The sequence below is a fragment of the Salmo trutta genome, chromosome 8 (assembly GCF_901001165.1).
Source record: "Salmo trutta chromosome 8, fSalTru1.1, whole genome shotgun sequence".
NCBI classification, from domain to species: Eukaryota; Metazoa; Chordata; class Actinopteri; order Salmoniformes; family Salmonidae; genus Salmo; species Salmo trutta.
In genome coordinates, this window is record NC_042964.1 from 36,262,980 (window position 1) to 36,288,783 (window position 25,804).

The 25,804-nt window shown below is 47.2% G+C and overlaps 1 pseudogene; it reads left to right on the forward strand.

Annotated features, from left to right (window-relative positions):
* Nucleotides 1-22,860, forward strand: part of LOC115198795 (patatin-like phospholipase domain-containing protein 2) — a 28,109-nt pseudogene extending 5,249 nt beyond the window's left edge.
* The last annotated feature ends 2,944 nt before the right edge of the window (nt 22,861-25,804 follow it).

The window sequence follows — 25,804 nt, forward strand, 5'->3', positions numbered from 1 at the left end:
TTGCTCAGGTCATAGTCATAAGGAGGCTATAGGTTCAAGTGTTGCACAATGTTTCTGTTCGTGTGTATGTCTTGTCTGTCTGTCGGTCTGTGCATACACTCTGGTACTTGTCCATTTGTCAATCTACCTTACCCTAGTAGCTAATCAGCCCGTGGACCATTTTCCTTGGCAGGTCAGTGGTGTATTTTATATATATATATATATATATATATATATATATATATATATTATATATATATATATATATATAAAAAACTATATACACTACATGACCAAAAGTATGTGGACACCTGCTCATCATGGGCTTTAATTTGGAGTTGCCCCCCCCCCCCTCCCCTTTTTGCTGCTATAACAGCCTCCACTTTTCTGGGAAGGCTTTCAACCGATGTTGGAACATTGCTGAGGGGACTTGCTTCCATTCAGCCACAAGAGCATTAGTGAGGTTGGGCACTGATGTTGGGTGGTTAGGCCTGGCTCGCAGTCGGCGTTCCAATTCATCCCAAAGGTGTTCGATGGGGTTGAGGTCAGGGCTCTGTGCAGGCAAGTCAAGTTCTTCCACACCGATCTTGACAAACCATTTCTCTATGGACTTCGCTTTGTAAACGGGGGCATTGTCATGCTGAAACAGGAAAGGGCCTACCCCAAGCTGTTGCATCAAAGTTGGAAGCACAAAATCATCTAGAAAGTAATTGTATGCTATAGCATTAAGATTTCCCTTCACTGGAACTAAGGTGCCTAGCCCAAACCATAAAAAACAGCCTCAGACCATTATTCCTCCTCCACCAAACTTTACAGTTGGCACTATACATTGAGGCAGGTAGTGTTCTCCTGGCATCTGCCAAAGCCAGATTCGTCCGTCGGATTGCCAGATGGTGAAGTGTGATTAATCACTCCATAGAAAGTGTTTCCACTGCTCCAGAATCCAATGGCGGTGAGCTTTACAACACTCCAGCCAACGCTTGGCGTTGCGCATGGTGAACTTAGGCTTGTGTGCAGATGCTCGGCCATGGAAACCTATTTTCATGAAGCTCCAGATGAACAGTTTTTGTGCCGACTTTGCTTCCAGAGGCAGTTTGGAACTCGGTAGTGAGTGTTGCAACCAAGGACAGGCGATTTTTATGCACTACGTGCTTCAGCACTTGGCGGTCCCATTCTGTGAGCTTGTGTGGCCTACCACTTTGCGGCTGAGCCGTTGGTTGCTCCTAGAATTTTCCACTTCACAATAACAGCACATACAGTGTATTTCCGTTTGAGGAAAATTTAGATAAAGCCTGGAATAAACTAAAAAGGGCTACCTATAATTAAATTGTAAAAACATGTTGCTTCTATGTGGTAAATGGCATGTGTGTTTATAGATTGTGTATAGGCTGTTCTCCCATATGAATATTCTCTTTTTGCTAGACTGGGTTGAAATTACTTCTGTTTATTTCTTTTCTGTATTTATTTATCTGCATATGTTTGTATGTATGTATGTATGTATGTATGTATGTATGTATGTATGTATGTATGTATGTATGTATGTATGTATGTATGTATGTGTCACGATTCCCACCGACGGTGGCGCCCCCTCCTGCTCGGGTGGCGCTCGGCGGTCGTCGTCACCGGCCTATTAGCTGCCACCGATTCCCTTTTGCTTTTCCCTTTTTTTATTTTGTGGCACCTGTGGTCAATTAGCCATTAGAAGGGCTATTTAGTTTAGCTGGCCCGCTCCTGTTCGTGCGGGATTAATGATTGTTTATTTGATAGACGGCTTATGTTCGTGTCGACGTTGTTTTGACGCCGTATGTATTTTCTCCCCTGTGTGTGGGAACCTTTGTTTTTTGTGTGAGTGTATATATTAAAAACACCACTACCCTGTGTTCGCTGCTTCCTGCGCCTCATTCCTCCTCCACGATCACCAAGCCGTTACAGAATCCCGCACCGTAAGAAAAGGCATGGAATCAGCGGGAGCAGCGGCCACTCCTCTGCCCTCGATGGAGGAACGCGTACTCCACCACACGACAGTCCTCCATCGCATCGGATCGGCAATGGACCAGATGATGGAGAGGATGGACCGATGGGAGAGAAGTGGTATCCTCTCTCCACCCCCACCTCCCCCAATACAGCCATCTTCGCTCCCCATGACGTCTGGCTCTGGCGCGCTTCGTTTGGCGCTCCCGAGGGAGTACGATGGGGCGGCGGCTGGGTGCCAGGGATTTTTGCTCCAGCTTGAGCTGTACCTGGCCACCGTCAGACCTGCTCCCACGGGGGAGGAGAGCGTGAGTGCCCTCGTTTCCTGCCTGACGGGCCGAGCTCTGGAGTGGGCTAATGCGGTCTGGAACGGTCCAGACTCGGCGAGGGACCACTACCCAGAGTTCACCCGCCGCTTTCGGGCCGTGTTCGACCACCCTCCGGAAGGAAGAGCGGCGGGTGAACGGCTGTTCCACCTCAGGCAGGAAACGAGGAGTGCCCAGGACTTCGCGCTGGAGTTCAGGACCTTGGCTGCTGGGGCGGGGTGGAACGACAGGGCCCTCATAGACCACTACCGCTGCAGTCTCCGGGCGGACGTCCGCAGGGAGCTGGCCTGTCGGGACACAGCTCTGTCTCTGGACGAGCTCATAGATATGTCCATACGACTGGACAATTTGCTGGCTGCCCGCGGGCGTTCGGAGAGGGTCCTGCCCGTTCCACCCCCGTGCACCCCCGCCCCTACCCCTATGGAGGTGGGGGGGGCCGTGCAAAGGGGCACCGGAGGAAGTGGCTCCTCCTGCACCAGCTGTGGTCGGAGAGGACACACGGCCGACCGGTGCTGGAGGAGCCAGTCTGGGAGTCGAGAGGGCAGGCAGAACACTTCTCGGTCACCTCAGGTGAGTCAGCACCAGATTCACCCAGAACCCCCTGTTGGTCACGTGTTTTTACCTGTTTTGTTTACTAAATTTTTTCCCTCTTCCCAGCATAGGGCGCTAGTCGATTCAAGCGCAGCTGGGAATTTTATGGACCGTGGACTTGCCATTAAGCTGGGCATTCCGCGGGTGCCGATAGATTCCCCTTTCCCTGTGCACTCCCTAGATAGCCGGCCATTAGGGTCAGGGTTAGTCAGGGAGTCCACGGTGCCACTGGACATGGTAACGCAGGGGAATCATAAGGAACGCATTAGTTTTTTCCTTATTGATTTGCCTGCGTTTCCGGTGGTGCTGGGGGTCCCCTGGCTGGCTGGTCACAATCCCCGTATTTCGTGGAAACAGGGGGTTCTCCAGGGGTGGTCAGAGGAGTGTTCAGGTAGGTGTCTAGGAGTTTCCATAGGTGCCACGTCGGTGGAGAGTCCAGACCAGGTGTCCACCGTGCGCATTCCCCCTGAATACGCCGATTTGGCGATCGATTTTTGTAAAAAGAGGGCGACTAAATTACCACCTCATCGACAGGGGGATTGTGCGATAGATCTCCAGGTTGACGCTGCGCTTCCCAGGAGTCACGTGTACCCCTTGTCACAGGAGGAGACTGCGGCTATGGAGACATATGTCACGGAATCCCTGGGACAGGGGTACATTCGGCCCTCCATCTCACCCGCTTCCTCGAGTTTCTTTTTTGTGAAGAAAAAGGAGGGAGGTCTGCGTCCGTGCATTGATTACCGAGGTCTAAACGCTATTACGGTGGGGTTTAGTTACCCACTACCTCTCATCGCTACGGCGGTGGAATCATTTCACGGAGCACAGTTCTTCACAAAACTGGATCTCAGGAGCGCGTATAATCTGGTGCGTATCAAGAAGGGAGACGAGTGGAAAACCGCCTTTAGTACCACATCAGGCCATTATGAGTACCTCGTCATGCCGTATGGGTTGAAAAATGCTCCAGCCGTCTTTCAATCCTTTGTTGACGAGATTCTCAGGGACCTGCATGGGCAGGGCGTGATAGTCTATATCGATGACATTCTGATATATTCCGCCACCCGCTCTGCGCATGTGTCCCTGGTGCGCAAGGTGCTTGGTAGACTGCTGGAGCATGACCTATACGTTAAGGCTGAGAAGTGTGAGTTTTCCAAACGAGCCGTCTCCTTTCTGGGTTATCGCATTTCCACCACGGGGGTGGAGATGGAGTGTGACCGCGTTAAGGCCGTGCGTGATTGGCCGACTCCAACCATGGTGAAGGAGGTGCAGCGGTTTTTTGGCTTTGCCAATTACTACCGGAGGTTTATCCGGGGTTTTGGCCAGGTAGCGTCTCCCATTACCTCACTGCTGAAGGGGGGGCCGGTGCGTTTGCGATGGTCGACGGAGGCGGACGGAGCCTTCAAGAAGTTGAAGACGCTGTTCACCGACGCACCCGTGTTGGCGCACCCGGACCCGTCTTTAGCGTTCGTAGTGGAGGTGGACGCATCCGAGGCTGGGGTGGGTGCCGTGCTATCACAGCGCTCGGGTGTGCCACTGACACTCCGCCTCTGCGCTTTCTTTTCGAAGAAGCTCAGTTCGGCGGAGCGTAACTACGATGTGGGGGACAGGGAGTTGCTAGCAGTGGTCAAAGCTTTGAGGGTGTGGCGGCACTGGCTTGAGGGGGCTAAACACCCCTTTCTCATCTGGACCGACCACCGAAACCTGGAGTACATCCGGGCAGCGAGGAGACTGAATCCGCGTCAGGCGAGGTGGGCCATGTTCTTCGCCCGGTTTAGGTTTACCATCTCCTATAGACCGGGTTCCCTGAATACTAGGGCCGACGCGCTGTCCCGTCTCTATGACACGGAGGACCGGCCCATCGATCCAACTCCCATCATTCCAGCGTCTAGGCTGGTGGCACCTGTGGTATGGGAGGTGGACGCGGACATCGAGCGGGCATTGGTGTTAGAACCTGCGCCTGCGCAGGTGCCCTTGGGGCGCATGTATGTGCCGCTCGGTGTTCGTGATCGTTTGATTCGGTGGGCGCACACGCTACCCACTGCGGGTCATCCTGGTGAGGCGAGGACAGTGCGGAGTCTAAGGGGGAAGTACTGGTGGCCCACCTTAGCTAAGGACGTGAGGTCCTATGTCTCTTCCTGTTCGGTGTGTGCCCAGAGTAAGGCTCCTAGGCATCTACCAAGAGGGAAGTTACAGCCCCTCCCCGTTCCACAACGACCATGGTCGCACCTGTCCATCGACTTCCTGACAGATCTTCCCCCCTCTCAGGGGAACACGGCGATTCTGGTGGTTGTGGATCGGTTCTCTAAGTCCTGCCGTCTCCTCCCATTGCCCGGTCTCCCTACGGCCCTGCAGACTGCGGAGGCCCTATTTACCCACGTCTTCCGGCACTACGGGGTGCCGGAGGACATTGTCTCTCATCGAGGTTCCCAGTTCACATCCAGGGTCTGGAAGGCGTTTATGGAGCGGCTGGGGGTCTCGGTCAGTTTGACCTCCGGTTATCACCCCGAGAGCAATGGGCAGGCGGAGAGGGTGAACCAGGAGGTGGGCAGGTTCCTGAGGTCGTATTGCCAGGACCGGCCAGGGGAGTGGGCGAGGTATATTCCCTGGGCTGAGTTAGCCCAGAACTCACTTCGCCACTCCTCTACTAACATATCACCCTTTCAGTGTGTGTTAGGTTACCAGCCGGTCCTGGCACCATGGCACCGGAGTCAGACCGAGGCTCCTGCGGTGGAGGACTGGGTCCAGCACTCCAAGGAGACCTGGAGAGCCGTCCAGGACTCACTAAAGGAGGCCAGTGCGCGGCAGAAGAGGAGTGCTGACCGCCACCGCAGTGAGGCGCCCGTGTTCACACCGGGAGACAGGGTCTGGCTCTCGACCCGGAACCTGCCCCTCCGCGTGCCCTGCCGGAAGCTGGGGCCGCAGTGTGTGGGGCCCTTCAAAGTCCTGAGGAGGATAAACGAGGTGTGTTATCGGTTGCAACTCCCTTCCTATTACCGTATTAACCCCTCGTTTCATGTGTCTCTCCTCAGGCCGGTGGTAGCTGGTCCCCTTCACGAAGATGAGGTGCCGGAGGTCCCTCCGCCCCCTCTGGATATCGGGGGGTCCCCGGCGTACAGCATACGGGCCATACTGGACTCGAGACGCCGGGCGAGGGGCCTACAGTACCTCGTTGACTGGGAGGGGTACGGCCCGGAGGAGAGGTGCTGGGTGCCGGCGGCGGACGTCCTGGACCCATCTATGTTGAGGGAGTTCCACCACCTCCGTCCGGATCGCCCTGCGCCTCGCCCTCCGGGTCGACCTCGAGGCCGGTGTCGGCGCGCTGCGGGAGCCGCGCGTCAGGAGGGGGGTACTGTCACGATTCCCACCGACGGTGGCGCCCCCTCCTGCTCGGGTGGCGCTCGGCGGTCGTCGTCACCGGCCTATTAGCTGCCACCGATTCCCTTTTGCTTTTCCCTTTTTTTATTTTGTGGCACCTGTGGTCAATTAGCCATTAGAAGGGCTATTTAGTTTAGCTGGCCCGCTCCTGTTCGTGCGGGATTAATGATTGTTTATTTGATAGACGGCTTATGTTCGTGTCGACGTTGTTTTGACGCCATATGTATTTTCTCCCCTGTGTGTGGGAACCTTTGTTTTTTGTGTGAGTGTATATATTAAAAACACCACTACCCTGTGTTCGCTGCTTCCTGCGCCTCATTCCTCCTCCACGATCACCAAGCCGTTACAGTATGTATGTATGTATGTATGTATGTATGTATGTATGTATGTATGTATGTATGTATGTATGTATGTATGTATGTATGTATGTATATTATTTTACTGCTCTAGGGATGTAATTATTGCTTGGATAACCTTATTTACTATTATGTATAGATTTTTACCGTACTTTTCTTTTTCACTCTTTATGCGATGCCCAATGCAGAGAACACAGGAAGAAGAATTATCATTTAATTACTATAGGGAATTTTTGTAATGTTTGTTTATGTGTCAATTAATCTCATAAGGGATGGGTTTCCAATTGGCGATTTGACACAAAAATACAATTTCAGTAATTCATTCATACAGTTGACCGGTCAGCTCTAGCAGGGCTGAAATTTGACGAACTGACTTTTTGGAAAGGTTTCTTCCTATGATGGTGCCATATTGAAAGTCACTGAGCTTTTCAGTAAGGCCATCCTAATTCCAATGTTTCTATGGAGATTGCATGGCGGTGTGCTCGATTTTATACACTTGTCACCAACAGGTGTAGCTGAAATAGCCAAATCCACTAATTTTAATGAGTGTCCACATACTTTTGTATATACACTGCTCAAAAAAATAAAGGGAACACTTAAACAACACAATGTAACTCCAAATCAATCACACTTCTGTGAAGTCAAACTGTCCACTTAGGAAGCAACACTGATTGACAATAAATTTCACATGCTGTTGTGCAAATGGAATAGACAACAGGTGGAAATTATAGGCAATTAGCAAGACACCCCCAATAAAGGAGTGGTTCTGCAGGTGGGGACCACAGACCACTTCTCAGCTCTTATGCTTCCTGGCTGATGTTTTGGTCACTTTTGAATGCTGGTGGTGCTTTCACTCTAGTGGTAGCATGAGACGGAGTCTACAACCCACACAAGTGGCTCAGGTAGTGCAGCTCATCCAGGATGGCACATCAATGCGAGCTGTGGCAAGAAGGTTTGCTGTGTCTGTCAGCGTAGTGTCCAGAGCATGGAGGCGCTACCAGGAGACAGGCTAGTACATCAGGAGACGTGGAGGAGGCCATAGGAGGGCAACAACCCAGCAGCAGGACCACTACCTCCGCCTTTGTGCAAGGAGGAGCAGGAGAAGCACTGCCAGAGCCCTGCAAAATGACCTCCAGCAGGCCACAAATGTGCATGTGTCTGCTCAAACGGTCAGAAACAGACTCCATGAGGGTGGTATGAGGGCCCGACGTCCACAGGTGGGGGTTGTGCTTACAGCCCAACACCGTGCAGGACGTTTGGCATTTGCCAGAGAACACCAAGATTGGCAAATTCGCCACTGGTGCCCTGTGCTCTTCACAGATGAAAGCAGGTTCACACTGAACACGTGACAGACGTGACAGAGTCTGGAGACGCCGTGGAGAACGTTCTGCTGCCTGCAACATCCTCCAGCATGACCGGTTTGGCAGTGGGTCAGTCATGGTGTGGGGTGGCATTTCTTTGGGGGGCCGCACAGCCCTCCATGTGCTCGCCAGAGGTAGCCTGACTGCCATTAGGTACCGAGATGAGATCCTCAGACCCCTTGTGAGACCATATGCTGGTGCGGTTGGCCCTGGGTTCCTCCTAATGCAAGACAATGCTAGACCTCATGTGGCTGGAGTGTGTCAGCAGTTCCTGCAAGAGGAAGGCATTGATGCTTTGGACCGGCCCGCCCGTTCCCCAGACCTGAATCCAATTGAGCACATCTGGGACATCATGTCTCGCTCCATCCACCAACGCCACATTGCACCACAGACTGTCCAGGAGTTGGCGGATGCTTTAGTCCAGGTCTGGGAGGAGATCCCTCAGGAGACCATCCGCCACCTCATCAGGAGCATTCCCAGGCGTTGTAGGGAGGTCATACAGGCACGTGGAGGCCACACACACTACTGAGCCTCATTTTGACTTGTTTTAAGGACATTACATCAAAGTTGGATCAGCCTGTAGTGTTGTTTTCCACTTTAATTTTGAGTGTGACTCCAAATCCAGACCTCCATGGGTTGATAAATTGGATTTCCATTGATTATTTTTGTGTGATTTTGTTGTCAGCACATTCAACTATGTAAAGAAAAAAGTATTTAATAAGATTATTTATTTCATTCAGATCTAGGATGTGTTGTTTAAGTGTTCCCTTTATTTTTTTGAGCAGTGTATATAGTGTACTTCCAGACTGGCTTCTGGCTTCAGCAGATTGGGACCAGAGTCCAGGGTGGCTCCATTCTAAACTGAGTCACTAGGACATAGGAGCACAGTCCTCCAAAACATCAACTACCATATATCAATGACCTATTTAGGTATTCTCTCTCTCTCTCTTTCTCTCTCTCGTACCATTCTGGCTCAGGGAAGAACTGGCTCAGAGCCAAGTCAACACTGTGACTGAACACATTTACACACAGACCTGTCTAATATGCTGACCACACCGCCCGCGTTGCATGTGCTGCAAAATAAATGTACACATGCATGTTATTCAATCATTTCATGTAAACTGCTCGCACGCGTCAATGAGCGCCTGCGTAGCCAGGTTGGTTACCAACCGCCATGTAAAACCCACAGAAGAAGACTGAAGGAGGAGAGATTAGTAGAAACTAACTAGGTCTTCCCTTTTATCTGTGGATTAATGGTGGGAGTGGAGAACACACGATTATGTGGGACTCAAAATGGGTCATAATTCTACAAAGATCCACAAAAAAGGATCTATGTGCATTTCAGGTAAACTAACAACCCATGTTTTTGCCAACCTCACTGCCAAATTGAGTCCTAATCTGGCTTTGGAACCGGCACTGATATCCTTTTTTCCCTCAGAAGTTCTAAGCCTTTTACACTAGAAAAATGTCAATTAATTCACAAATCTGTACTTAAAATGGAGCTGCATCGTGCAATTACATAAGACTGGCAAAATTGATTAATTCTCCAAATAGTACTGTCGGTCTGTTTGGTCATGCTTTGACAGTGTGGACAAGCTGGCTTAGGGGAAATCTTCTGCTGACACGCCTAATATGCCCTTAAGGAAAATGTTTCCTTGAATAGGTCGTATCGTATACATTCGATTTCAGTGATAACCGAGTTGGGTTAAGTGACACGTTTTTTTACCAGAAGATAGGCGGAGGCAGTCAACAAATATTTATAATATATTTTCCAAATACTATTATTTACTTACTCTCTCCTCAAAATACCTAGGGGTCTCTGTCAGTACTTTAATGGCCTATGAGCTTTATCCATTTCTGTATCGAACACAGGGCAATTGAAAGAGAGCGACCCGGCTCTACATATTTTACTGGTTCGTGACCCACTAACACCGCCCCCGGTTAGAGGGGAATAAAGCAGCCCAGAGTTAACACACACAGGAACTTTAATCATACACAGGAGAAGATGTACATGTGTATGGTTCTGTAATGGACAGAAATAGAGAGGTAGTAAATATGCTTTACAGGAGATAAATATACTGTCCTGAATAGATATTTTCGATATAATGGGGTATGGGATTAAACAACAAGGACTGTACCTAACAATGACCTAATAGGCTGTGGTCCTGATGTAAGTTGTGCATGGTTCCAAAAACACCCAAGTATTCTCACTTTCGCTCTCCCTCCTCCCTCTCTCCCCCTCTTCTCTCTCCAGCGTTATGTGGGTGGGGGGGGGTCAGTGACAACCTTCCACAGTCAGAGCTGAAGAACACCATCAGCATCTCTCCGTTCTCAGGCAAAAGTGACATCTGTCCCCGGGACACCTCCTTCAACTTCCACGAGCTTCGTTTCACCAACACCTCCATCCGGTTGAACCTGAGCAACATGTACCGCCTCAGCAAGGCCCTGTTCCCCCCAGAACCCGAGGTACACACTTAGCACCTTTTTTCTATCTAGAACCTAAAAGGGTTCTTCGGCTGTCCACATTATTTGGTGGCAGGTAGCTTAGTGGTTAGCGCGTTGGACTAAGAACCAAAAGGTTGCAAGATCAAATCCCCGAGCTGACAAGGTAAAAATCTGTTGTTCTGCCCCTGAACAAGGCAGTTAACCCACTTTTCCTAGGCCGTCATTGAAAATAAGAATATGTTCTTAACTGACTTGCCTAGTTAAATAAAGGTAAAAAAACAAAAAAAACATAGGACTCTTTTTAGTTCCAAGTAGAACCCTTTTGGGTTCCATGTAGAACCGTTTCCACAGAGGGTTCGACCTGGAACCAAAAAGGGTTCTCCTATGAGGACAGCTGAAAAACCCTTTTGCAACCCATTTTTTTAAGAGTGTAGGACGCCCGCTATGACTGCTTACAAATGTGTTATTTATGTGTTATGAATGTGTTATGAAGTCCTTATGTAGGCTCTGTTGACAAAGGTAGGATGGAGGATCAGGATGCTTCTTAGTCCCATTCATTAGATGGGTTGTTTATGACTGCTTGTAAAGGCCTTATGTTTGGGTTACGATGTGTAACACCGGTTCCCTGCAGGAGACGAGGGAGACGTCTCACTATGGGACACGCCCTCTTCGGCGGGTCATTGGTTGAAGCCTTATTCAATCACACCTAACAGGCCATTCAGAGCTTTGTGGGTGTATGCCTTTCATGTCTATATAACACTCTGCACTGCTCTGGTTTCCTCATTCTCAGAACTACCTCTTACACAAGTGCAATCTGGTGAGATGTCTCCCTCATCTCCTACACTGAACTGGGGTTACATACTGTAATCCAACATTTTCTTTCAGTCGACTCGGTTCGACATCTCGCTATGGAATACTTATAAAATGCACCGATTGACAATAGTCAGTTTCCTGAGAAGTCTGTTTTGGTACATGGTAATGTACCTGATCCATCCTACTCAGCTCCAGCACCAAGGACTGTGTCCATCATGGGAAGGCGCAGAACGTCCAGGTGATAGAACCTCACAAAGTTGTGAGGGGAAGCTCAACTATCCGCCACACAAATCACCAAGACGGAGATGCATCTGAACAATGCCCATGATGTGGCAATTCCTATAGTGGAATGTGCCCGGACATCCAGGGGAGACTGCAATTCCCGACAACTGTATGCCTTGGTGATAGCCTCCACTACCCAATGGGAGAGGCGTTGTTTGGGCAAAGCCCTTCCCAGAGCAGGGTTGCTGAAGCAAACAAACAGTTAGTCACAACTCCGGAATGGCAGATGCACAGTGCGCGCACCGGACACAACTTGTTAAGGCACTGCTGCTCTGGAGAAGAGAACAGCGGAGGGTGGAAGGGAAAGAGGTCAGTGGCTTGACTATTATAGGTCATGGGAATGACCTTAGGAATGAACACAGCGTATCATAACCTTGGAGTAGTCAGGGCCAAACTGAGTGCATAAAGGATGAACCGAGAGCGGATGAAGGTCGCTAACGCCTTGCCCTTGTCGAGAAAATCCTGTAGGAAGGAGAGAATGGCAGGGATGGAACACTGAAAGGACACCAACTCTTGTCTTGAACACAACCTCTCAAATACCCTCCACTTCAGGTCGTAAAGACCTCTTGAAGAAGGGGCTGTGGTGCTCTGAATTGTGGCAACCACGTTCGGAGGCAAGCCCGCCGAGTCTAAGTTGGACCTCTCACAGGCCAGGCTCAGAGATCCATCAGCTCGGGATGAGGATGGAATATTTCGCCTTGCTCTTGGGATAGCAGATCCCTGCGCTGTGGGAGGCACCATGGTTGCACGTACAGGAGAGGTACAATCTCCGCCAGCCATGGCTTCCCGGGCAATGTGAAGCTATCAGGGTGAGGGATAGACTGTTTGCTCTCACTCTGTTCAGAGTAGGGGGGGTCAGGCCCACTGGAGGGAAGGCGTACAGAAGCACGTCTGGCCACTTGTGGGTCAGCGCGTTCACGCCTAGAAGAGCATTGTGATCTCTCATCACGAAGAACAAGCGACAGGGCACATTGTCCTGCAATGCGAACTGATCGATGGGAGTCCTGCCATAACGCCCCGACACCTCCTTGACGACTTCGGGATGATGTCACCACTCCCCTGGTAGGGGGTTGCCCCGCAACAGTAAATCTGCACTTCGGTTTAGTCTACCTGGCATGTGTTGCTCCGAGAGACAACAGATGGTCGCTGCTCCATAGCAAGAGCTCTTTCGCCAGAGAGTGAAGTTGATGGGAGCATGTTCCTCCTTGGCCATTGATATATGCCACTATAGACGTATTGTCTGACCTGACCAGGACATGTTGGCCATGTAAGAATGGACGGAAGTGCCTGAGGCCTAGTAACACAGCGTAGAGCTCGAAAACATTGATATGGGCTGTACTCATAGAGTCTGACCATATGCCGCTCACCGTACGCCCATCGTGGACTGCCCCCATCCCTGTAGTGATGAATCTTTTGTCACTTCTTTACGAGTGAAGACTCTCCCAGTAGGGCAGCCCCGCGTCAAGAGGGATGGATCTTTCCAGTATTGAAGTGCCGATATACACTTTGCAGAGAGAAGCACGCGCCTGTCCCGGTGGAGAGACGGGTCTAAGTGGAGTGAGGTCACCCATTGCTGGAAATCTCTCATGAGGAGGAGACCAAGCGGAACTGCCACAATCATGGAGGCCATGAGCCCAAGAAGCCTCAGACACATCCATTACGTGACTGATGTTGCTGGGCAAAACACAGACACAGTGGCGAAAAGCCGTTGCTGTCTCCACGGTGAGGGCTGCTCAACAGGCTACAGAGTCCAGAGACAATCCCTAAAATATTTTCTACTGGGTCCGATAAGAGTAAGCTTTTGGCACGATTTATCCTGAAGCCTAGCGCGAGCAGGTGCAACAACAGCTGGGCTATGTGCTCTGTTGCCTGCGCCCGAGTGTCCACGCAGATCAAAACATCAGATCAACCAGTCTTTCGAAATCTGTAGACTTTCAGATACTTGTTGAGGTGCTGCAAATCCAGGATCCCCTTTTTTGGGGGGGGGGGACCAAGAAATAACGTCTGAATAAGCCCTGGTGAGCTTCCTCCCTCAGCACCACACGGATGGCTCCCTTGGCCAACAGAGACCGTATCTCATCTCTAAGGATTTGGGCCGCTGTACTATTCCCATGAAAAGTGGGGGGACCCCTGTGAATTGTAGTCTGTACCCCTGGTCTACGGTGCATGGGACCAAAGGGGAAACTGCACACGTGCGCCACTACTCTCTGTGAGATGTAAGGGAACCCGCCTGTCCCATGGGGGGGACGGGGAGCCCTGTGGCAGTCGCCCCACTTGGGGCAACTCCGCATGTGGCAACCTGTCCCGTGGAAGGGATGGGGGCCCTGCCAAGCCTGATGGTCAGACAAGGACGCCCTCAAGAAGTTGATTGTCTTGCATGGGAACATTCTGGACCATCACCCTCAGCCTGTGGGCCTGGATGTGTTGGTAACTCTTTATTTGAGAACTATACTTGGGTGAAGAGTAGTGTTGACCCGCCCCAACTAGGGCTTATGTATCTTGATGGGGGCTCCTGTGCAACACCTATACCATGTGTAAACGAGCTTGTGTGACCTGACACAGGACTCCTAGGAGACTCTGGTTGCCAAGGTCGAAGGAACTCTGCCGGATCTTCGAGCCCCCGCACCTAGCACTAGGAGTGCCACTTCTTCCCCTTCCCTCTAGGTGAAGCCGAGGATGTCTCCGCGGCTCTTTGCTTGGAGTGACATCTGTGCTCTGAGGCACCGCGTTGCTGGTGAGCGTGCTGCTGGTAAGCGTGTTGCTGGTGAGTGGACTGTGTCTGTCTGAAGAAACAGCCCTGCTCGTGCTAGCCAAACAAGCCCAAATTGGGGTTTAGCCCAGAGGTTGCTAGCTAAAACACCAGTGGTGCCGTTAGCCCACTAACAAGCCAAGACACTCGAAAATTCAGCTAGCTAACCTCGAACAGTGGGAACTGATGGAGAGCTAGAAGTAGAAACATTTGTGGGAACCTGCTATTAGCGGGATGTTAAAGCACTACAGCTAGCTAGCTAACAACGCCAATTGTTTGTAAGCCAGGCAACATGTATACTGTAGCTAGCGGATAACAAAAAGCTCTGCTGACAAGCTAACTGAGGTAGCTTCAATTGGTAAAGTGAAGCTGAAGTTAGCAGAATTTCTGAAAATAGAAAATAAGGAACTGTGGTGGGGTGGTAACCCACACCGAAAAGAACAGTTAAGTTGAGAGCTAGTTTTCTGAAGAAATCTGCTTAACGGGCTAGAAACCAGATAGTAACCAAATAGAAGAATAAGGAAACCAGAGCAGTGCGGGGTGTTATATAGACACGCGGGGGTGTACACCCACATAACTCTGATTGGCCTGTAGGCGTGATTGAATAAGGCTTCAACCAAATAAGGGAATAGTGAGATGTTGAACCAAGTTGACTGAAAGAAAACCTTATTTAGGTACCCTTGAAATAGTAGTTTTCTATGGTTCTAAACATTCTATTTACTTTTCTATAGGAGAGTCTAGTGGTCTGGTATGGGAGACTGGACACCTCATAATTTGACCCCTGACCTCCCACTATCCTATTTCCTAGTTATATAACCCCGACTCCCCCATCTCGCCCCTACCCTGTCTCCTCTTCGGACTCTGCCTCCTACCCTCACTCCCCATACAGTACTTCCTATCTGAACTTTGCCCTCCCCTGTCCCTCCCTAACTCCACAGTGATCAGTACTGGCAGGACATGATTGGCTTCTGTTATTGTTGAATTACCTTCCCTGTGTTCCTCATTCTCCTTTACTGTCTGGAAAATAACATGGGAGTCAACTTTTAGCGTAAGGTGAACTTTTCCCTCTTCGAGGTTGATCTGTGTCTCTTAGTTTAGTTTTCGCTGTGTTATTATTGTTGCTGAAATCCAATATCTGCCACCATCTTTTGCCTTCATATGTGCCTGGAATGTTGTGTTTTCTGGAATTTTGGGATTATGTAATCCCTGTGGTCACAAATCCCACTGACAGAGTCATGTGCAGAGGCCCTACTTAGAACAAGGAACTGTGTTTTTTTTACTCAGGCACCTTTACATGACATGCACACACATTCACACAAACTAAACCCTTCATTTACCCTCAAATGTACTAGTGTTTAACCAACTCTGGCTAACTTCACACATACACAGGCTGTGTCCGAATACCCATACTTTAATCAAATAAAATGTAATTGGTCACATACACATGGTTAGCAGATATTAATGCGAGTGTAGTGAAGTGCTTGTGCTTGTAGTTCCGACAGCGCAGTAATATCGAACAAGTAATCTAACAATTCCTCAACAACTACCTAATACACAGGGATCTAAAGGAATGGAATAAGAATACGTACATATAAGTATATGGATGAGCGATGGCCGAGCGGCATAGGCAAGATGCAATAGATGGTATAAGATACAGTATATACATATGAGATGAGTAATGTAAGATATGTAAACATTATTAAAGTGGCATTGTAATAAAGTGACTAGTGATCTATTTATTAAAGTGGTCAATGATTTGAGTCTCTATGTAGGCAGCAGCCTCTCTGAGTTAGTGATTGCTATTTAGCAGTCTGATGACCTTGAGATAGAAGCTGTTTTTCAGTCTCTCGGTCCCAGATTTGATGCACCTGTACTGACCTCGCCTTCAGGATGGTAGTGGGGTAAACAGGCAGTGGCTCGGGTGGTTGTTGTCCTTGATGATCTTTTTGGCCTTCCTGTGACATTGAGTGCTGTAGATGTCCTGGAGGGCAGGCAGTTTGCCCCCGGTGATGCACTGTGCAGTCCGCACCACCGTCTGGAAAGCCTTGCAGTTGAGGGCGGTGCAGTTGCCTTTCCGGGCGGTGATACAGCCTGACAGGATGCTCTCAATTGTGCATCTGTAAAAGTTTGTCAGGGTTTTAGGTGACAAGCCAAATTGGCTCTGTTGCTCCTTCTTCACCATACTGTCTGTGTGGGTGGACCATTTCAGTTTGTCTGTGATATGTACGCTGAGGAACTTAAAACTTTCCAGCTTCTCTACTACTGTCCCTTTGATGTGGATAGGAGGGTGCTCCCTCTGCTGTTTCCTGAAGTCCATGATCATCTCCTTTGTTTTGTTGACGTTGAGTGAGATGTTGTTTTCCTAACACCACACTCCGAGTGCCCTCACCTCCTCCCTGTAGGATGTGTTGTCGTTGTTGGTAATCAAGCCCACTACTGATGTGTCGTCTGCAAATTTGATGATTGAGTTGGAGGTGCGCATGGCCAAGCAGTCATGGGTGAAAAGGGAATACAGGAGGGGGCTGAGCAGGCACCCTTGTGGGGCCCCAGTGTGAGGGTCAGCGAAGTGGAAATGTTGTTTCCTACCTTCACCACCTGGCATCGTCTGTGGACCTGTTGTGGCGGTATGCAAACTGAAGTGGGTCTAGGGTGGCAGGTAAGGTGGAGGTGATTTGATCCTTGACTAGTCTCTCAAAGCACTTCATGATGACAGAAGTGAGTGCTACGGGGCGGCAGTCATTTAGTTCAGTTACCTTTGATATCTTGGGTACAGGAACAATCGTGGCCATCTTGAAGCATGTGGGAACTGCAGACTGGGATAGGGAGCGATTGAATATGTCTGTAAACACACCAGCCAGCTGGTTTGCGCATGCTCTGAGGAAGTGGCTAGGGATGCCGTGTATACTTGTGAAATACTTATTTCCCTCATTAAAATGCAAATCAAGTTATAACATTTTTTACATGCGTTTTTCAGGATTTTTTTGTTGTTATTCTGTCTCTCACTGTTCAAATAAATCTACCATTAAAATGATAGACTGATCATTTCTTTGTCAGTGGGCAAATGTACAAAATCAGTAGGGGATCAAATACTTTTTTCCCTCACTGTATGTAATACGCTAGTATGGGTATTCAGACATGACCACAGTTTCTGGCTAGATACCTCTCTCCCTGTGGCTTTGTAGTTGTAGTAACACAAAATCTAGAGTAGGCAGAGAACAGAGAGCACTCAGACACTTTGACCTATAACCCCTAGTCAAACACTTCCTGGATTGTTGTACATTCACAAACACAGGACAGGAGGAGCCTGTTGTACGGGACGGTTCAGGCTGATATGCAGTTGAAGTCAGATGTTTACATACACCTTAGCCAAATACATTTAAACTCAGTTTTTCATAATTCCTGACATTTAATCCTAGTAAAAATCCCTGTCTTAGGTCAGTTAGGATCACCACTTTATTTTCTGAATGTGAAATGTCAGAGTAATAGTAGAGAGAATGATTTATTTCAGGTTTTATTTCTTTCATCACATTCCCAGTGGGTCAGAAGTTTACATACACTCAATTAGTATTTGGTAGCATTGCCTTTAAATTGTTTAACTTGGGTCAAACGTATCGAGTAGCCTTCCACAAGCTTTCCACAGTAAGTTGCGTGAATTTTGGCCCATTCCTCCTGACAGAGCAGGTGTAACTGAGTCAGGTTTGTAGGCCTCCTTGCTCGCACATGCCTTTTCAGTTCTGCCCACAAATGTTCTATAGGATTGAGGTCAGGGCTTTGTGATGACCACTCCAATACCTTGACTTTGTTGTCCTTAAGCCATTTTGCCACAACTTTGGAAGTATGCTTGGGGTCATTGTCCATTTGGAAGACCCATTTGCGACCAAGCTATAACTTCCTGATTGATGTCTTGAGATGTTGCTTCAATATATCCACAGAATTTTCCTTTCTCATGATGCCATCTATTTTGTGAATTACACCAGTCCCTCCTGCAGCATAGCACCCCCACAACATGATCCTGCCACCCTCGTGCTTCACGGTTGGGATGGTGTTCTTCGGCTTGCAAGCCTCCCCCTTTTCCATCCAAACATAACGATGGTCATTATGGCCAAACAGTTCTATTTTTGTTTCATCAGACCAGAGGACATTTCTCCAAAAAGTACGATCTTTGTCCCCATGTGCAGTTGCAAACCGAAGTCTGGCTTTTTTATGTCAGTTTTGGAGCAGTGGCTTCTTCCTTGCTGAGCGGCCTTTCAGGTTATGTCGATATAGGACTTGTTTTACTGTGGATATAGATACTTTTGTATCTGTTTCCTCCAGCATCTTCACAAAGTATTTTGCTGTTGTTCTGGGATTGATTTGCACTTTTTGCACCAAAGTACGTTCATCTCTAGGAGACAGAACTAGAGACAGAACCACTCCTTCCTGAGTGGTATGATGGCTGCGTGGTCCGATGGTGTTTATACTTGCGTACTATTGTTTGTACAGATGAACGTGGTACCTTCAGGCGTTTGGAAATTGCTCCCAAGGATGAACCAGACTTGTGGAGGTCTACAGTTTTTTTCTGAGGTCTTGGCTGATTTCTTTTGATTTTCCCATGATGTCAAGCAAAGAGGCACTGAGTTTGAAGGTAGGCCTTGAAATACATCCACAGGTACGCTTCCAATTGACTCAAATGATGTCAATTAGCCTATCAGAAACTTCTAAAGCCATGACATAATTTTCTGTATGTAAACTTCTGACCCACTGGAATTGTGATACAGTGAATTATAAGTGAAATAATCTGTCTGTAAACAATTGCTGGAAAAATTACTTGTGTCATGCACAAGGTAGATGTCCTAACCGACTTGCCAAAACTATGGTTTGTTAACAAGAAATTTGTGGAGTGGTTGAAAAACTAGTTTTAATGACTCCAACCTAAGTGTATGTAAACTTCTGACTTCAACTGTACATAATTTCCCTCTGTTTTATGTTGTTAAAATCAACTGCTTATGTAATAGTTAATTATCAGCAATAACATGATTGCTAATCAGTAAATGAAATTGTAATAGTTATAACACGTGAAATGATGAATGTATCTGAGCCGTTGCCCTGTATTTGTGTGGTTATATATCAGTTGTTATATGATAAGCAAAGTCTCTGTCTTATTGGTATCCTCTGTCTCTTATATATGAGCAGTATATTTATTCAATCTATCTCTTGCTTATGATCCCCTACCTCAACAGGTATGATCTATGTGTTTTCTTTGACAGGGCATGGCAGAGATATGTCAGAGTGGCTACAAGGACGCCCTTCGCTTTCTTGAGGAGAACCGTGAGTATTACTGTGTTGCCTTTGACAGTAATAGTGGGCTGTGCTAAGATCATAAGCTACTGTGACATATACGCAGTGAGCATCAATGATGTCAATTGTACAGGGTTCAAAATGAAGTGTGGAGTAAACCAGCACTTATTTCCATTATGGTAAACCAACACTTATTTATGGTGTAATATTTGTATAGACGGATTGGCTGACAACATCAGGAAAATGTGCGCGCATCGATGGTGCGAGAAGCCATGCAGTCAGATAGCTAGCAACAATGACAAGAAGCTATCGTGTGGGGACTCGTAGGTGGCTTGTTTCATCTAGTGTTATTTTGATTACCATGTCTTGTTTTGAGGTGTTTTAACTGATTTCATGTCAATGCTAATATGGCTAGCTAGCTAACCAACAACTGTAACAATGTATTTGAGAGACAACAAATGCTCATTGTGCAAATGGATTTATGGTTTCAATAAACATAAACAGAAAAAACAATCTAAGCCAACCCTGTCTGTTTTGCCCCATAGTTGCCACGCACCGTTTTTTTGTGCCAAACAAACAACTAGTCTATGCTGTATTACAAAGATTATTAATGCATCATTTATGATGTCAGATCTGCTAAAGCTGGAGTGTCCGACTGCCGGCCCCAACCTATCAGAAGCCACCTGCTGCTGCAAGCCCATCGCCATGGAAACCACTAAGAACTGGATGAATCTCTGCCGCCTGAGGAAGCAACACTGGTGGTTGGATGAGCAGATTGTTGACAACCTGCCAACCCAAATCAAGAAAGGTAGATAGGAAGTCATCCTAGACCAGGGATGGGCAACTGGCGTCCTGCGCCATTTTGTAGGCCTACGTATCAATTTCCACTTTTTTTGTATATATACACTACCGTTCAAAAGTTTGGGGTCACTTAGAAATGTCCTTGTTTTTGAAAGAAAAGAAACGGCTGATTTTTTTAATGGAATATCTACATAGGCGTACAGAAGCCCATTATCAGCAACCATCACTCGTGTGTTCCAATGGCACGTTGTGTTAGCTAATCCAAGTTTATCATTTTGAAAGGCTAATTGATCATTAGAAAACCCTTTTGCAATTATGTTAGCACAGCTGAAAACAGTTGTCTTGATTAAAGAAGCAATAAAACTGGCCTTCTTTAGACTAGTTCTGTATCTGGAGCATCAGCATTTGTGGGTTCAATTACAGGCTTAAAATGGCCAGAAACAAAGAACTTTCTTCTGAAACGCTGTAGTCTATTCTTGTTCTGAGAAATGAAGGCTATTCCATGCGAGAAATTGCCAAGAAACTGAAGATCTTGTACAACGCTGTGTACTACTCCCTTCACAGAACAGCGCAAACTGGCTCTAACCAGAATAGAAAGAGGAGTGGGAGGCCCCGGTGCACAACTGGGCATGAGGACAAGTGCATTAGTGTCTAGTTTGATAAACAGACGCCTCACAAGTCCACATCTGGCAGCTTCATTAAATAGTACCCGCAAAACACCAGTCTCAACGTCAACAGTGAAGGGACGACTCCGGGATGCTGGACTTCTAGGCAGAGTTCCTCTGTCCAGTGTCTGTGTTCTTTTGCCCATCTTAATATTTTATTTTTATTGGTCAGTCTGAGATATGGCTTTTTCTTTGCAACTCTGCCTAGAAGGCCAGCATCTCAGAGTCGCCTCTTCACTGTTGACGTTGAGACTGGTGTTTTGCAGGTAGTATTTAATTCAGGCAGATGAATTTGTAACTCCCTCCAGTAACCACGAGCACAACGGTTCCTTGATTTTAACTGGCGGCTTTATTCTGTAGTTTAGTCAGAATTATCACCTTCCGTGAGAACTATAAAGTAAATGAAAATACAGTTTAAGCACACTCTTACACCTTCTTGTCTTATGAGTGACTTACTAGCTTGGTATAACTCTGAAGTGCTTACATACATAAACAGTTTAGCCGGAGCTATAACAGTATCAGATTAAACACACGAATAAAGGAAAAAATACCTAATTGGCTGCTTATTACAGAAGGGAGGAAATCAAACTTCACACTTATTATTCCTGGCATGAATTCACGCTTCATCCTAACATACACATATCAACCTTTACGAACTACACCCGGTAACATGAAAACTTAGCTAACATCGCGCGGGAAAGCCTTCACCACCAAAGATGTGTTGCTTCGATAATGATCCCCGTTACAACAGTTATTAGCCACGTAGTTCCACCTGTCTTATCATTTCCCCCGCATAGCGAACACGTAAACAATTCAAACAAAAAAACAACGACATAGATTTACAGATTAATTGTCAGTTACAGAATTACCTGACACATGAAAAAAAGTCACCACCAGGCTGATGGAAACATGAAATGGCGGTACAATTTTATAAATGCAGACATGGTGTGTGCTACGTCATCATGACCAGTCTTTTAGCCGCAAAAGGCCAGTTTGATGGAAACACATATCTGGTGGGAAAATGCGCATATTGTTTTATGCAGATTTTAGAATATTCACATGAAAATCTGTCGCAAATTGGATGGAAACGTAGCTACTGACAGTCACTCAATTAGCCCATCTCAGCAATTCTTGGGGGGATTGATAAATTCTAGTTTAGCCAGCTATCTAAACTTGCAGTAATCATGATCATCGTCGAATTACCGATCAGGGAGCCCCCAGTGATTTTGTTAGTCACTCAGATATAAAAACTTAAAAAACTGCAAAATCTTCTCTCCGCCCCATGGCAAAATGTGTAGAATTGTAGCAAACGTGGTTTAAAACTGCAACATTTTCTCTACGCCCCATGGCAAAATGTGTAGAATTGCAGGAACTTGGCTCTTAAAATGCAATTTTTTCCCTCCGCTGTCAACATCTTTTTTTTTGCTTACGGCCACCTAAAGGCTAGGGCTGGCTCTGACTGCATGTGTGGGCATGGATGTATGTATGCAGACCTGCGAGTTCAGATTTTTTTGTGGCCACCACTGCCCCACCCCCATCAAAGTTGCCCATCCCTGACCTAGACTTTCCAATCTTTTCTGCTCAAAGCTGTTAAAAGCTGTTGTTATCTAGTTATAACATTGTGTTGTCACTATGCTATTGTCAGTGACGTGTGATTGATTATGTGTCACTGAAAGTCATCTGAGGCTGTGCCCGTATCAGCGAAGTGTGACATATTGTGTCTCTATGACTGTAGTGTTCTGTGAGGCGTGCCAGCAGAAGCCCGGTCTGTATGCTAAGGTGTCCGATATGCTACCGGTCAGAGTGGCCTCCTACATGCTCCTGCCCTGCACACTACCTGTGGTATCAGCCTACTCAGTGGGCAAGAGGTAAGACTACATCGTATACCACTACTAGTGCTACCTACCACAAACTAACAAGCCCTCAATGCGGTCACAGTAGCTCAAACAGCAACCAATGACAACACTAATGCAAACAAATCATCTTCTAAAAAGCCCAGAAATAGCCTTTAGCATAACTAGCCTTTAGCATAACTATCCTTTAGCATACAGCAGCCTCATTAGCCCATCACAACAACCAAATAACTACCCTCTGTTCTCACCCAGGTGGTGAGGTTAGGCAACAACACATCCGCCACGCTGGACCTCAACACGGGGGCCCCTGAGGGGTGCGTGCTTAGTCCCTAACGGTACTGCCTGTTCACCTACGACTGGCAGCGCACGACTCCAACACCATCATTAAGTTTGCCGACGATACAATGGTGGTAGTAGACCTGATCACCGATAATGATGTGACAACCTATAGGGAGGAGGTCAGAGACCTGACAGTGTGGTGCCAGGACAACAGCCTCTCCCTCAACGTCAGCAAGACAAAACAGCTGATTGTGGACTACAGGAAGGGGAGGGCTGAGCACGCCCCATCAACATCAATGGGGCTGTAGTGGAGCAGGTCAAGAGCTTCAAGTACTTCGGTGTCCACATCATTAAGGAATTATCATGGTCTACATCACCAACAGAGTTGTGAAGAGGACACGACAATGCCTCTTCCCCCTCAGGAGGCTGAAAAGATTTGTCATGGGCACTCAAATCCTCAAAAAGTTATACAGCTGTACCTTTGAGAGCATCTTGACTGGTTGCATCACTGCTTGGTATGGCAACTGCTTGGCATCCGACCGCAAGGTGTTACAGAGGGTAGTGCGTACGTCCCAGTACACCACTGGGGCCAATCTTCCTGCCATCCAAGACCTCTATACCAGGCAGTCAGAGGAAGGCCCTAAAAATTGAGAGGAGCGCCAGCAGACATAACCAGGTGAGAGACATGGAGTTACTACCACTGGGTTATATTATGGGTGGATGGAGTCTACTTGTAGATTTGGATGTCTGTCATACAGTATGAATAAAGTCTAATGGCCTTGTGTGTTTTTATTTTTGCAGTGATGGTTCCCTGAGGAATTGCATGAGCCTGCCCCCACCCCTGGAAAGTAACGGACACAGGGAGAGAGACTGTCACCTCGCCAGGTTTGCTCGCTCTGCTCTCAACTTCCAAAGCCACTACTGGAACATCCCCACCGCCCCCTCTTCCCACTGCCCCACCAGCCCCCTCACGCCCAGCCCCTCCCCACGACAGATCTGCTTCAGTGTTCATTTTGGCACTCTTTTTTAGATTCATTCTAGTCTGGCATTTTGACAAAAATATCATTAAGTCTTAGTCACATTTTTGTGATTTGAATAAAGATTTAGTCATTGTTAAAATGGCGAAAAGAGAGCCGTTTTAGTCAACTAAATGCCCTTTCATTTTAGTTATATTTTAGTCCACATCACATTTGTATTGCCTCATTAGCCACAAACCACGGTTCCATCCAGAGTTTTTATGGGAGTAAAGTCATATCAAAGATTTTTAGAACTAACCCAAGATGGACCATAACTACTGAGATGGTAGGCTATTCAGGAAATAAATCCAACATGTCGAAGCAGGACTGCATGATTCCAGATACAGTATTTTGATGTGCAACCGAATCCAGCGATTAACTTACCCCATACACAGGGTAAGTTGTGCAAAGAGACCACTTTTTTAGACAAGCTATATTTTAAAAACTTTAATGTTTACATGAATTTTGATTATTTCGACGGATACAAAGCATCCTGAAATATATGTAGATATCTTTGTTAGAAAAAATACAGTGATGCTGAATGTAAAAAATGGCTCAACTTACCCCATTCTCCCCTAAGTGTTTTCAATGTTGCCAAAGTACTGTATTTAAAATATTTGAAAGAAGGCCTATAGGTACATACACTGAGTGCACAAAACATACCCTTTCTATGACAGACTGACCAGGTGAATCCAGGTGAAAGCTATGATCCCTTATTGATGTCACTTGTTAAATCCAGTTTCCCGTGTGTATCAAGAATTGTACACCACCCAGAGGACATTGAGACAAATTGACACAACTGTGGGAAGCATTGGAATCAGCATGTGCCAGCATTCCTGTGGAACGCTTTCGACTCCTTGTAGAGTCCATGCCCGACAAATTGAAGATGTTCTGAGGGCAAAAGGCAGTGCAACTCAATATTAGGAAGGTGTTCCTGTTTTGTACACTATGTGCATAGTATTGCTGTGCGCAGGCCCTGTCATTCTGCCGCCTTAGGCAAGATATATTCTGCTATACCCCCATCGAAACTAGAATAGTCCCAGTAAGCAAAACGTCTAAAAGATGTATTTTCCCAGATGTTGAAGTTATGTTCATTTTCAGTTCTGAATTAAAGTTGAAAAGATGTCTTAAGTCGAGTACATTAGAGTAAAGTAGGGTACAATACAGTACATTATACTTGCACTGTTGTACTCTACTGTACTGAACTACCATTTACTGTACTCTAATGTATTGTACACTGCTGTGCTGTTCAAACTTGTGAAACATAGATGTCTATGATTGGTTCAGATTTGGTCTGGTCTGTAGATGTTGAAATCAAGGCCGGTCCGGACTGCACAAAAAAAAGACGGACAGTCTGGACAGGACCAAAACAAGACATCTGCGTCGGTCCGTGCTTACTGGGGTGTAGCCTACAGTGTGGGCCTGCAATGGAATTTTATGAATGCCCATCCATGTGGTAGGCCCACCGTTTGTACTCGAGGCAGTTGCATTGACTTTATTAGTCCTGATTCCTGTAACTAATCATTTTGGCCATTTAAGCTCTGAACATAATCTATCTTGAGCCTATTTGCAATGAGAATCAATGCGTTTGCACAGCTGGAAATGGAGAAGTATTTAATTTTTCCCTATGATTATCGTCAAAAAATGTACGGATACAAACTTGAAACG